This window comes from Pleurodeles waltl, chromosome 6 (assembly GCF_031143425.1).
Source record: "Pleurodeles waltl isolate 20211129_DDA chromosome 6, aPleWal1.hap1.20221129, whole genome shotgun sequence".
Lineage (NCBI taxonomy): Eukaryota > Metazoa > Chordata > Amphibia > Caudata > Salamandridae > Pleurodeles > Pleurodeles waltl.
Genome location: NC_090445.1, coordinates 788,774,084 through 788,787,127, shown reverse-complemented (window position 1 = coordinate 788,787,127; position 13,044 = coordinate 788,774,084). Strand labels below are relative to the sequence as shown.

Sequence of the window (13,044 nt, the reverse complement as noted above, 5' to 3'; positions counted from 1 at the left end):
AAAAGGAAGAATGTAGTCATTAGTAATGTTTTGTCACACATTGATTTTGGAAAGTGAGGCATAACAATGATGAAAAGTCATTTGCTGCTTCTTATGAGGGATTGCTCCCACTACTTGGTTTTAATATTGAATCATTGTGGTTTTGCATATACTAAATTCTTACCTCTATTTTAGATTTTGTGTACGATGTATATTATGAACTTGGATGAGCCATTTTATCAAGTAGAGGATCCAACTGTTGTCCTTTTAAATTTTTGTACTTATTAATATTGCTTGTGTAGGATGTGCTTTTATGGTATTTTGTACCGAAATAAAGCTGAATTGAATTGATTGGAACAATCAGTTCTGACAAACCTGCTCACTGTGAGAAGATCATCCTTAGCAGTGAAATACACTTTGATAATTAGCTTTCTCTTTGTAAACAAATCTGAGAACGCACAGCAACATGAGGTTGGTGGGGTTGTGTTCTTGCTTATGCTGTGTTCAATTACAATTGTTTGTAAAATAAACGCATGCACAAGTGCCCAGGAGCAAAGATTGCCTGACACAAACATGATCATTCTTTATTAAAAAAATAAAAAAAAAAGCTGTTCCTTGTTTATCCATGGTAAGATGCACTTTTGGTAGTTAGATATGCACAAGTGATTCCAAAATTATCTATTGTAAATAGCTGCAGATGTGTTTTCTTTAGGCGATCTCAACTACGAAGTGATAAAGATGCATCACAAAGCATCACAAACAACGGAGATTCCAAACTTCTTAAGAAGTGCCTGGTATGTACGTACTTGTTCTTACGGTGCTTTTGGATACAAATGAGTCTATTAGCCCATTTAAACAAGGTATGGGACCTGTGTGAAGCTTCCATGAATGCTTTGTGAGCAGCTGCAGCATCTTTCAGCAGCTCTTGCGCCTGCACCTCTGATCCAGGAAAGGAAGGTACTCTCCTATGACTGCAGTTGGAATCAGTGCTGAAACTTGAAAAATAATACTCCTGGAACCCACAAATTGAGAATCAATGTATTACAGAGGAAAGCACCCGGAGTCACAAGGGGTGGAATTTGAAAAGCAGTGTGACAGTTAAGTTATGCATTTATTCAGAAACTAATCTGCTGCAAAGAAATTAGTAACAAGGTGTAGGAAAATGCAATTTTTTGACATGATCACCCACACTTGTTGCATGGTAACTGATGTAATTTTGACTGTAAGAGCATTGGGTTCCTGCTGTTCACGTCCCCAGTGCCAGATCTCTTTCCCTAAAACTGTGCAATTGTTCCCCAACTGGCAGTATCTTTGGCACCCCTCTAAGTCCCCTTGTACCTAGGGATTGGGCACCAAATAGGGTCCCCAAGGGCTGCAGCACATATCGTGCCACCCTCAGGAATCCGTCACCTAGTACATGCATTCGCCACTGCAGACTGCATGTCTTGGTGCAGCTAAAAGTGAAAACACAAGATGGCACACAGCCTGTGTGCCATATCCCCAAACACTGCATGCAAAATATATGTCACCCCTACAGGGGGCCTTAAGTGCTAAGGCAGGGTGCTTTATATTACATGTGAGGAAATAAATGCAATGAGCAGATATGCCCCTGCTATGTGTTTGTTGTTTCATGGACATATTGAGTGAACAGGGAAGCCATTTTAAGTACATGTGTTGGACACTGGTCAATAAGAGCTCCGCAGCTACATGATGGTTTCACTGAAAATAGGGTTGTTTGGTATAAAATATCTCCTTTTAATAAACCCTCATTGATGCTAGTGATTAATTTATTAATACATGTACCCAGAGGCAACCTTAAATCTGGCCCCTGAAAAACCTAGCATTCACCCATGTGCTGGCTGACAAGTTCTGATTAGCTTTTGCTCTCGGACGGACAGGAACAAAGCCTGTTCTGGCAGGGGTGTTAGCACACCACCTACCAAGAGGATGACCTGCAAATCTGCATTCCAAGGCAGGGGGCTTCAAAGAAACCTACTGTCCTTGGTATGCAGATCTGGCTTCCCTCAAAGGAAAGGATGCCGAGCCCTCTGTCCCAGATCCAATTTGGTACCTGGGCAATTGGGAAAATTAGTAGCCGGAGAGGTGTGCCCACCTTTCAGGTCAGTTCCACCCCTAAGGTGAGCTGTCTGATGTGGACACAACTTTTGAAAGTCTGCCATCTTGGTGATTGCAGAATTAGGAACTCTGGGATAGTGTTATGCCCACTTTCCACAGGAAGTGGTTATATAGGGGGTGTAGTGACCCCAGAGGTACGTAGCCCATTGACTACTACCCTACACTCTCCTAGACACTCCTAAGTTCAGTATTTAAGGCAGCCCCTGCCACCACATAATCTGATTCTTGCTGAACTATGAAGAAGAAGGACACAAAGAGCCATGAAAGCAAAGACTGAGGAAGAAGTAACTGACTTGGACCCACCCCTGCTGGCCTATCTGCTGCTCCCGCTGAATTTCGCCAAAGTCGTCTCGTTCTCTAAAGCTTGGGAGGACTGCTTGCCTTCAACAAAGACTCGAGAACTCATGTGGTGCAGCAGAGCTGCTTCCCTGCATCCTGCAGTCACCCCAAGAGACCCAATAGGCCTCCGTACTACCAAAACCTGACAATGGAAAGCACTACTGCACCTGTGGCCCCTAGCCTGAGTTGGAGTGGACCAACTGTGCCAATGTGGATCCCCGGCCCTGTAGAGACAAAGCCCAACTTGAACTTGCCCACTGTGGCCTCTGTTTGCAGGGCCCCCCAATCGTGAGTGCTCCCAGTGACGAAAAGCCGACACCTCAAGACAACTCTGCACCCGTTGCGCTTGGCCAGTGGAGAAGAGGACCTAAGGTGTCCCCAAGTCCACGAGCATCGTGAAAGCTGAGCCCACTTGCTGGTTCAGGCCGACAAGCCTCCCGGTCAAACCTGCAGCCTCTATTTAACTAGACTAATCCCCAAAGACTAACACTGGGCACTCAATGCTGAAAAGCACCAGTGCACCTGGCCACCCAGTGCCATTCCAGTTGATCTGTTGGTGCTGCCTTGGACCCCGCCCCATACTTGCCTTAAATCCAGGACATTGGTCCTTTAAGTCGCTGCACTATACCTGTAAGTAGTATTTGTTTTTCGTCCATAGGATAACATTGCCACCTCCGAAAATTGTCGACTTTTGAAATCTGAAAGTATTTCTCTTTCAAAAGTACTTACCTGATCGTATAACCTTTGTACCTAAATGTATATAGATACTTGTTATTTTTGGAAAATGTTGTGGATCTCGTTATTGAGTTGTGTGTCTCATTTAAATGTCTAACACTCCTCTCTGATAATCCTAAGGCTGCTTGACCACACTACCCCCTAAAAGAGCACCTTATGATTGCTAGAGCAAAGTCCTACCCACTAGTAAGGGAACCTCCGGACTCTTTGCACGGTATGCCTCACTTTGGTATACCATATAAAGGAGAAGCTTCCTACACAAGGATATGTGGCAATAAATATGTTATACCTTACTCAACGGACCATAAAGAGGCTGTTCTTTTTTACATTTCTTACAGGGGTAAGGCACCTGTGGCACACATGATTGTGTGTCCAGCAATTCTGAGATTATAATGGTGGTAAGATAACTCTAATGGTTAACACAGTCCAGAGACAGTTTTGTGTTTTTTACAGTCACAGTGTGGACTCATAAGGTAGGGTAGAGGGTTAATGTGGCTGCTGCAAAGCACATTATGTTACATATAGATCAAAGATTTGTAATTTATTTAGATAGGTAGATGGGCTACTGTTTTTTGACAGTGAGATCATTTTGTTACTTCGAGTTGCAAAGTTGCACACATTCTAATATAGTACAGAGATCTACTTAACAGCGTAAGGAGCTGTATGCAAATTGTAAGTCATGTATTTACATCCTTAGTCTTTCTCAAACTATTGTTATTCTAAGATTACAAACAAGAGTTCCTTTAGGAAGTAATAAAGTGTTGTTAGTACAGACAACCACAGGATTGTGTTACATTTTATATTGTGGATTTGTTTTTCTCCTGAAAATTCACTCAACATATAATGTCTACAAGATTGGATGAGATGTGATTCCTACACCTTATAACTCTCATTGCCTTATATAACATTTCTTGTTTAATGATTTGCACACTTGTATGATTTATTGTGCCTCTGTGTGCTATATAAAGTGGTCAGACACCTTACACTGGGATGAATAGCGCTGTAAAAGAATTAAAGAAAAATTTAGTAGGTCCCATTTAAGTCTATTCTAGTGTAATGACTCATACAGACAGATAAATCTTGTCGTATATTTCAAGGATCTCTCTCACATAGAGAGTTGAGCAAAATGAAAAACCTGCTCCTCAAGTACTTGTGAAGTGATAACAAGCTGTGCTCCTTTGTTTCCTTCGAATGCATTTGCCTATAAGTTAGGTTCCAGATGGCTCAAGTCAACATATGATACTTGACCAAAAGGAGGTCTGACTGTCCTTTAAATCAAGCATTTGTTCTTGGCCCAGTAGAAAGAGAAAACAAGAAAGGCCCATTGCTGCCTGCTGGTTGCTGCTCCAAATGGAATGCAGACAACATGCATTGACTGCTGAATTATGTCCCGGTGCAAGAAAATGACACCAGGACAAATTCAGCAAATTTCCCTGGGAAACAGCTGGTCTAGCGGGTTTCCCCTACTTTCCATCTTTGGTCGGAACCCAAAAATCGTTTTAACTATAAAAGTGATCGGAAAATGCAAGGACTGATCTCTCAAGGAAGAAATCAGAAATTCCCTTAATTTCCAGCTGCAGTCACTAGGAAAGTCCTTTTTTTTTATCTTTTACCTGTGGGGTACCTGTGTCCGAGTCAACTGAATCTTGCCAGGTAGCAGAACAGTCAAGGAGGTGAAAGTTCCTTCTGGGGACTAAGCTTGATCAGGCTGGCAAGAGAGTGGTGCAGTTACTTATTAAATGCATGCACTAACAGCCTCCTCTCCAGCATTATGGAGGGTGATCGGCACTATTTGCTCTGCTGCCGGTCCTGAATACTGTGTGCAGTGAGCCACATAGTGTGGCCAGGCTTTCTCCCTGTTGGCTGTGTTCGGATTATGCAGGCTGCGTCAGCATGTTTGGGTGCGTATGCATCTAAACTATATGCTGGGCTGCGAGCACTCTGGGCTTTGTGCTAGGCACACACCTTCTACAGTCTAAGTTGAGCTTTGTGAGCACAAAACACGCTGTGCTACGCTGTGCGAATCCTGCACATTGTATTGGGCTGTATTTGCTCCCTGGCTGCGGTGTGTACCAGGCAGTGCATGGAAACTAATCTCTGTATTAGGCTGTCCTGCATAATGTTTTGGGCTGTGTGTGCATCATGCACTCAATGACGGACTGTGCATGCACACTGGACTCTTTGCTGGGAACATGTTTTGCATTGTGATGAGCTATGTGTGAATTATGCAGTGCTTACTGAGGAGTGTGAACCTAACCTAGGTTATGTGTGCATTCTACATCCTGTACATGAGTAGGTGTGCGTCTGGGCTGTATTATGGATTCTCTGATGGGCTGTGTGTGCCACCTGTGCACACCAGTATGTGTATTCTGGTTTCTTTCCTCTGTACACACCCTAAAGCGTGTGGTGAGTTGTGTGTGGGCACTTGCATCTTTAGAGCAGAGTGATCCTTGCAGAGGCTATGGGTGCATCCAGCACAAGGGTATGTGTGTACCAGAATTATGTCCTAGAGTATTTGTGCTGTAGGCACTGGACTCTGTGTGTATGATGCATGTACTTTGTACTGGCTATGTATTGTAATTGTATTGTAATCTTATTTATATAGCGCTTACTACCCCTGACGAGGCGTCGAAGCGCTTTTTTCGATGAGTAGCACGCTACTCCGGTACCCAAAAGAATTAGTGATGGATTAGTATAATTTAATAAGGAGTACAGTTTTAGTATTATTATGAGTTAATTTGAGTTGCGGATATGAGAGTTTGTTAGTTAGGTTGACTGGAGTAATGGAGGGGTGGAGGAGGAAAGAAATCCAGAAGTGTTAATTGGGAGTTTATCCTTCATTTACTCAATCCAAAGGCTTGAGATGAATAAAAGGGGGAGAGGAGGGGAAGGAGGATGTGGAAGGGTTAGGGAGAGCATAGTAGGAGGGTGAGATGAATGCAGGAGAATTTAGTAGGGTTGTGTGGGAGGTCACAGAGGTACAGTGAGGTTTGGTGAGTTAGATGTGGAGGTGGAGGGAAGAGCTTAGGCAGAGATGTTTAGGAGATGAGAGTGGTCGAAGGGATTTGGGATGAGTCCGAGTGAGAATGGAGGATAGTTTGATAGAGACATGACATAAGAGTGATGAGTAGATAAGTGTGATAAAAGAGAGCAGAAATTCATAGATATCTAGTATAACAACCCAAAAAACCAGGAGCCATGCAAAGATCCACAAACATGCCAGGCACAGAAACAACATATACACATACATACACATATATATATATATATATATATATTTATACACACACACACATATGAATACAACACACATATAATACATAATTAGAATCATGGGTAAAAAATACTTAGTCATCCATCCATCATCCTGGTAATAGGCGGGAATTCCTTTACCTACTTCGAGGGTGGACGGGGTGTCGCTCAGCGGGCGGAGCTTATAGGTGCTTTATAAAGGGAGAGCCTTCTACTCTGTGTCTCCAGCAGAGGAAGATAGAACCCGCGCGTCTCAGTCATATACAGATTACGCTCCAGTACATCCTCAGTTCACCTCCAGGAAGGATTCTAGATCTTTTCTGCTATGGGATCTCTGAGCGCACAGCCTTGCTTTATCTTTGCCAAGTCCAAGAGTTAGGGTGGCTTGTCCTTTCCAGAAGGTGAGCTTCAACTGCGGCATCTGCTGCGTTTATATTGTACACTAGGGGTACGTGATGGGCCATGGGGTAAACGTCTCCAGCAACCTTGTGTGCCTTTGGCAATGTTATTGTTACTAGTGCGTCTTTGTGGAGATGTCCTCGTGCTTCTGAGCATCAATAACGCACCACGTGAATCGGCGGTAAACGCAGTGGGGTCGTTTGGAAAGATGACCATCATCCTGGTAAGAGGCGGGAATTCCTTTACCTACTTCGAGGGTGGACGGGGTGTGGCTCAGCAGGCGGAGCGGACAGGTGCTTTATGAAGGGAGAACCTTCTACGCTGTGTCTCCGGAGAGGAAGATAGAACCGGGCGTCACAGTCAGATACAGATTACGCTCCAGTACATCATCAGTTCACCTCCAGAAGCTAAGCTTCAACTGCGGCACCTGCTACGATTATAATTGTAAGTACTTCCTTTGAGGATTAGTTTCTGTAAAATGAGCATCGTGGCCTACTCAACCGGAGTATTTTCTACGAGTATGTCAGTAAGCGTTACCTAGCATGTTTCATACGCCCCGTTTGTATTGTACACTAAGGGTACGTGATGGGCCACGGGGTAAACGTCTCCAGAAACCTTGTTTTCCTTTGGCAATGCGATTGTTACTAGTGCGTCTTTGTGGAGATGTCTTCGTGCTTCTGAGCATCAACAACGCACCACCGGAATCGGCGTTAAAAACGCATTGGGTCGTTTTGTAAAGCTGTCCATCATCCTGGTAAAAGGCGGGAATTCCTTTACCTACTTCGAGGGTGGACGGGCGTGGCTCAGCGGGCGGAGCTTACAGGTGCTTTAAGAAGGGAGAAACCTTCTACTCTGTGTCTCCAGGAGAGGAAGATAGAAACCGCGCGTCACAGTCAGATACAGATTACGCTCCAGTACATCATCAGTTCAACCTCCAGGAAGGATTCTAGATCTTTTTTTGCTATGGGATCTCTGAGCGCACAGCCTTGCTTTATCTTTGCCAAGCCCAAGTGTTATGGTGGCTTGTCCTTTCCAGAAGCTGAGCTTCGACTGCGGCACCTGCTACGTTTATATTTGGAAGTGCTTCCTTTGAGGTTTAGTTTCTGTAAAAAGAGCATCGTGGCCTACCCAACCGGGGTATTTTCTATGAGTATGCCAGTAAGCGTTACCTAGCATGTTTTATACGCCCCGTTTATATTGTACACTAAGGGTACGTGATGGGCCACGGGGTAAAAACGTCTCCAGCAACCTTGTGTGCCTTTGGCAATGTGATAGTTACTAGTGCGTCTTTGTGGAGATGTCCTCGTGCTTCTGAGCATTAACAACGTACCACCGGAATCGGCGGTAAACGCAGTGGGGTCGTTTTGGAAAGCTGTCCATCATCCTGGTAAGAGGCGGGAATTCCTTTACCTACTTCGAGGGTGGACGGGCGTGGCTCAGCGGGCGGAGCTTACAGGTGCTTTATAAAGGGGGAACCTTCTACTCTGTGTCTCCCGGAGAGGAAGATAGAAACCGCGCGTCACAGTCAGATACGGATTACGCTTCAGTACATCATCAGTTCACCTCCAGAAATTTAGCTTCGACTGCGGCACCTGCTACGATTATAATTGTAAGTGCATCCTTTGAGGTTTAGTTTCTGTAAAATGAGCATCGTGGCCTACCCAACCGGAGTATTTTCTACGAGTATGTCAGTAAGCGTTACCTAGCATGTTTTATACGCCCCGTTTATATTGTATACTATTGTATCTGCGTCTCCAGGAGAGGAAGATAGAACCCGCGCGTCACAGTCAGATATAGATTACGCTCCAGTACATAATCAGTTCACCTCCAGAAGCAGAGCTTTAACTGCGGCACCTGCTACGATTATAATTGTAAGTGCTTCCTTTGAGGTTTAGTTTCTGTAAAATGAGCATCGTGGCCTACCCAACCGGAGTATTTTCTACGAGTATGTCAGTAAGCGTTACCTAGCATGTTTTATACGCCCCGTTTATATTGTACACTAAGGGTACGTGATGGGCCACGGGGTAAACGTCTCCAGCAACCTTGTTTTCCTTTGGCAATGTGCTTGTTACTAGTGCGTCTTTGTGGAGATGTCCTCGTGCTTCTGAGCATCAACAACGCACCACCGGAATCGGCGGTAAACGCAGTGGGGTCGTTTTGGAGAGCTGTCCATCATCCTGGTAAGAGGCGGGGATTCCTTTACCTACTTCGAGGGTGGACGGGCGTGGCTCAGCGGGCGGAGCTTACAGGTGCTTTATGAAGGGAGAACCTTCTACTCTGTATCTCCAGGAGAGGAAGATAGAACTCGCGCGTCACAGTCAGAAACAGATTACGCTCCAGTACATCATCAGTTCACCTCCAGGAAGGATTCTAGATCATTTCTGCTATGGGATCTCTGAGCGCATAGCCTTGCTTTATCTTTGCCAAGCTCAAGAGTTATGGTGGCTTGTCCTTTCCAGAAGCTGAGCTTCAACTGCGGCACCTGCTACGTTTATATTTGGAAGTGCTTCCTTTGAGGTTTAGTTTCTGAAAAATGAGCATCGTGGCCTACCCAACTGGAGTATTTCTACGAGTAGGTCAGTAAGCGTAACCTAGCATGTTTTATATACGCCCCGTTTATATTGTACCCTAAGGGTACGTGATGGGTCACGGGGTAAAACGTCTCCAGCAACCTTGTGTTCCTTTGGCAATGTGATTGTTACTAGTGCGTCTTTGTGGAGATGTCCTCGTGCTTCAGAGCATCAACAACGCACCACCTGAATCGGCGGTAAAACGCATTGGGGTCGTTTTTGGAAGGCTGTCCATCATCCTGGTAAAAGGCGGGAATTCCTTTACCTACTTCGAGGGTGGACGGGCGCGGCTCAGCGGGCGGAGCTTACAGGTGCTTTATAAAGGGAGAACCTTCTACTCTGTGTCTCCAGGAGAGGAGGATAGAAACCGCGCGTCACAGTCAGATACAGCTTACGCTCCAGTACATCATCAGTTCACCTCCAGGAAGGATTCTAGATCTATTCTGATATGGGATCTCTGAGCGCACAGCCTTGCTTTAGTTTCCAAAGAAACTATAAATAAATAGAAATATACATATAATCTGAAAAAAAATTTATCCACATAGGCATATGCAGTTCATAGTTGTTTGAAAAAGGTGGTTATGAAGGAAAGAGCCAACTCTTGAGTAGTTTCCTGAAAACAAGAAAGTTATCTGTGGCTCTTATAGTTGGGGGTAATGAATTCCATAGTTTGGCTGCTTGAAAGGAGAAGGATGTACCACCTACGGTCTTTTTCGTGTATGGTGGTGTTCTAAGGCCGGGTGCCAGTCTTGAGCGGAGGGTTCTTTGTTGGATGTATTTGGTAATTTTTTTTCTGATGAAAAGCGGTCCTGTTCCATGTATAGCTTTGTGGGTGATACAAAGCAGCTTGAAAGTGCATCTTCTGGTAACGGGTAACCAGTGTAGTGCTCTCAAGGCAGGGGAGATGTGGGCTTGCGGCTTTATATGTAGTAGTAGCCTGGCTGCTGAATTCTGGATACGTTGTAGTTTTTTCATAACAGATAGAGATGATCCATGGTAGAGGCTATTGGCATAATCCAGTTTGGATAATACAAGTGAGATAGTAGCTTGCACCTTGTGTGGAAATCCGAGGTGAGGGAAAATGCGTCGTAAAGTCTTTAAGGTGATGAAGCTTGTGCGTGCTAATTTGTCTACTTGGGTATTCATAGTTAGTTTGGAATCCATGGTGATTCCTAGGTTTTTCACTTCCTTGGATAATTGAGGAGGTGGTCCGAGATCGTCAGGCCAGACGCACAGAGGGTCATAATGTTTCCAGTCACCACATGTGAGTATTTCAGTTTTGGAGGTATTTAGTTTGAGATGGCTCCAGGTCATCCACTGATCAACGGCTCTGAGGCAACTGAAGATTTGTGAGTTTTCAATGTTTTTGGGGTCTTCTAATTGAAGTAGTATTTGTGTGTCATCTGCATAGTTGTAGCATGTGAGATGGAAATCATTGATCAGTTCTGGTAAAGATATCATGTAGATGTTAAAAAGCAAAGGTGAGACGATTGACCCTTGGGGGACCCCTGTTTTTGTGAGGTAGGGTTCGGATGAGAAGGGGGGTGAGTGGATGATATTTGCTCTTTTTTGGAGATAGGAAGTAATCCAGTCGAGCGCAATCCCTTGTATGCCGGCTTCGTGGAGTCTTTGAGTTAGGGTGTCATGGTCAACCGTATCAAAGGCAGCTGAGAGGTCCAAAAGAAGTAGTGCAGCAACTCCATTTCGGTCAACTGTGTTTTTAAGATCGTCCCAGATTGCCATGAGTGCCGATTCAGTGCTTCTTCCTGGGCGGAATCCAGTTTGGAAGTCTGAAAGTATAGAATTGTCTTCAATGAATTGTGACATCTGGGCGAATGCTGCTCTTTCTATCAATTTGCCCAGGAAAGGTCCATTTGTGATAGGTCTGTAGTTGTTGGGGTCTTGCGGGTCTAGATTTGTTTTCTTTAATAATGGTCGTATGTATGCCTTTTTCAGGTCTGTAGGAAAAGTTCCTGAAGTTAAAGAGTTGTTGATGATTCTTCTTACAGGTGTGGCAGCGGAAGTAGATAGCAGGATGTTCTTGAAGATCTGTGGTGGGCAAGGGTCAGAAGGGCAACCAGAAGGTCTGCTTGCTTTGACCAAATCCATAAATTCATCCTGGGATATTTGTTTGAAGGACTGTAGAGGTTGGGATGGTTTGTTCTTTAAGGGTATTTTAGTAAAGGGGTTGGTGCTGATGGTTTTCTTCTGTTTTAAATAGGAGTCCAATGTGTCTGCCTTGGTTGTGTAGTGAGTTGCCAATTTGTTTGTGAAATCTTGAGTGGTGGGATGACTTCCTTCCATGCATGTGGGTTTTCGAAATTCATTGAGGATTTTGTAAAATTCCTTGGTTGTAGATTGAGCATTTAGAATTCTGTCTGAGTAGTATCTTTTTTTAGCTTTTTTGATTGATGATTTGTATATCCTGTTAAGTTTGTGTAGCTGCAGTTTGTCTTGACTGTTGTTTGTTTTGAGCCAGGTCCGCTGCAACTTTCTGATTTGTTTTTTAATCTTTTTAAGTTCTGTGTTTCTCCAAGGTGTTGTTTTTCTTTTGTCATGTTTAGTTTTTCTGAGTGGTATTAGGACATCAAAAGCTTCCTGTAGCCACTCATAAAGTTTAGGTACAGAATTGATTGTATCTAGATCTGTGTTTGCTGTTAGTTGTGTTTCTAAGTGATCCAAATTTAGTTTTCTCCATGGTCGATAGGTGTATGTATGTAAGTGGTTGTGGGGTGTGTTGATTTGTGGAGTTGTCTGTCGGAAAGTTATCAGATGGTGGTCTGACCAGGTGGTTGGTGTGATGCTATGAATAGTAACAAGTTCAGGCTTAGCAAAAATTACATCTATGATGTGACCAGCGATGTGTGTGGGATTGTGTACAATCTGATGTAGATTCAATGCGAGTAGGCCAGTGGTGATAGCCTTTGGATGGGGCATATTGGGTTTGTCAAACCAAATGTTTAGATCCCCAAGAATGCATAGATTGGAGTATAGTGTAATAAGGTTTGAGACTATGTCAAGAAAGGCATCTGGGAAAGTGGAGTTGTTAGGTGGGGGTCTGTAAAGGAGGAGAAAGTTACAGGTAGAAGTTGGAGTAGGGTGGCATCTGGTAAGGAGGGCTTCACATCCTTGTATGGAGATGTTGTCTGTTTTACTGAGGTTTATTGCCTGTTTGAATATAATAGCTAGTCCACCTCCTCTCTTGCCTATACGGTTTTGTGTGATGGTTTGATAGCCTGGAGGAAGGGCTTCGTGCAATACTGGTGCCATGTCATCTCCCAACCAGGTTTCCGTAATGAATAGTAAGTCAGGTTGTGTGTCTGTGAGCAGGTCGTAGATGTGGTGCTTGTTTTTTGAGAGTGATCGAGCATTTATGAGCTGGCAGTTTAGATAGGGTGTGTTAGTGGTAGTGTTGTTTTGTTTAGTAGAAGGGTAAGTAATATAATGTGAGCTTGAAGCAGGAGTGTTGCTAGTTGTGTTAACTGTTTGAGGCTCACAATAGTCTTGCTTTTCAACATAGTGTTCCTCTTCCAGCAGGTTAAGGAGGCATTTTGTTGGGTCTGTGTGTGTGGGTGGTGAACTTGGTGGCTGAGAGAGCCATGAGGAGTGTAGTGTTTTTTGTAGGGTAGTTTTA

The 13,044-nt window shown here is 44.1% G+C and overlaps 1 protein-coding gene across 1 annotated transcript in view; it reads right to left on the bottom strand.

Moving 5' to 3' along the window:
- XPNPEP1 (X-prolyl aminopeptidase 1) overlaps nucleotides 1–13,044 on the bottom strand; it is a 433,587-nt gene that overhangs the window by 292,412 nt on the left and 128,131 nt on the right. The gene's annotated exons all lie outside the window — the stretch shown is intronic.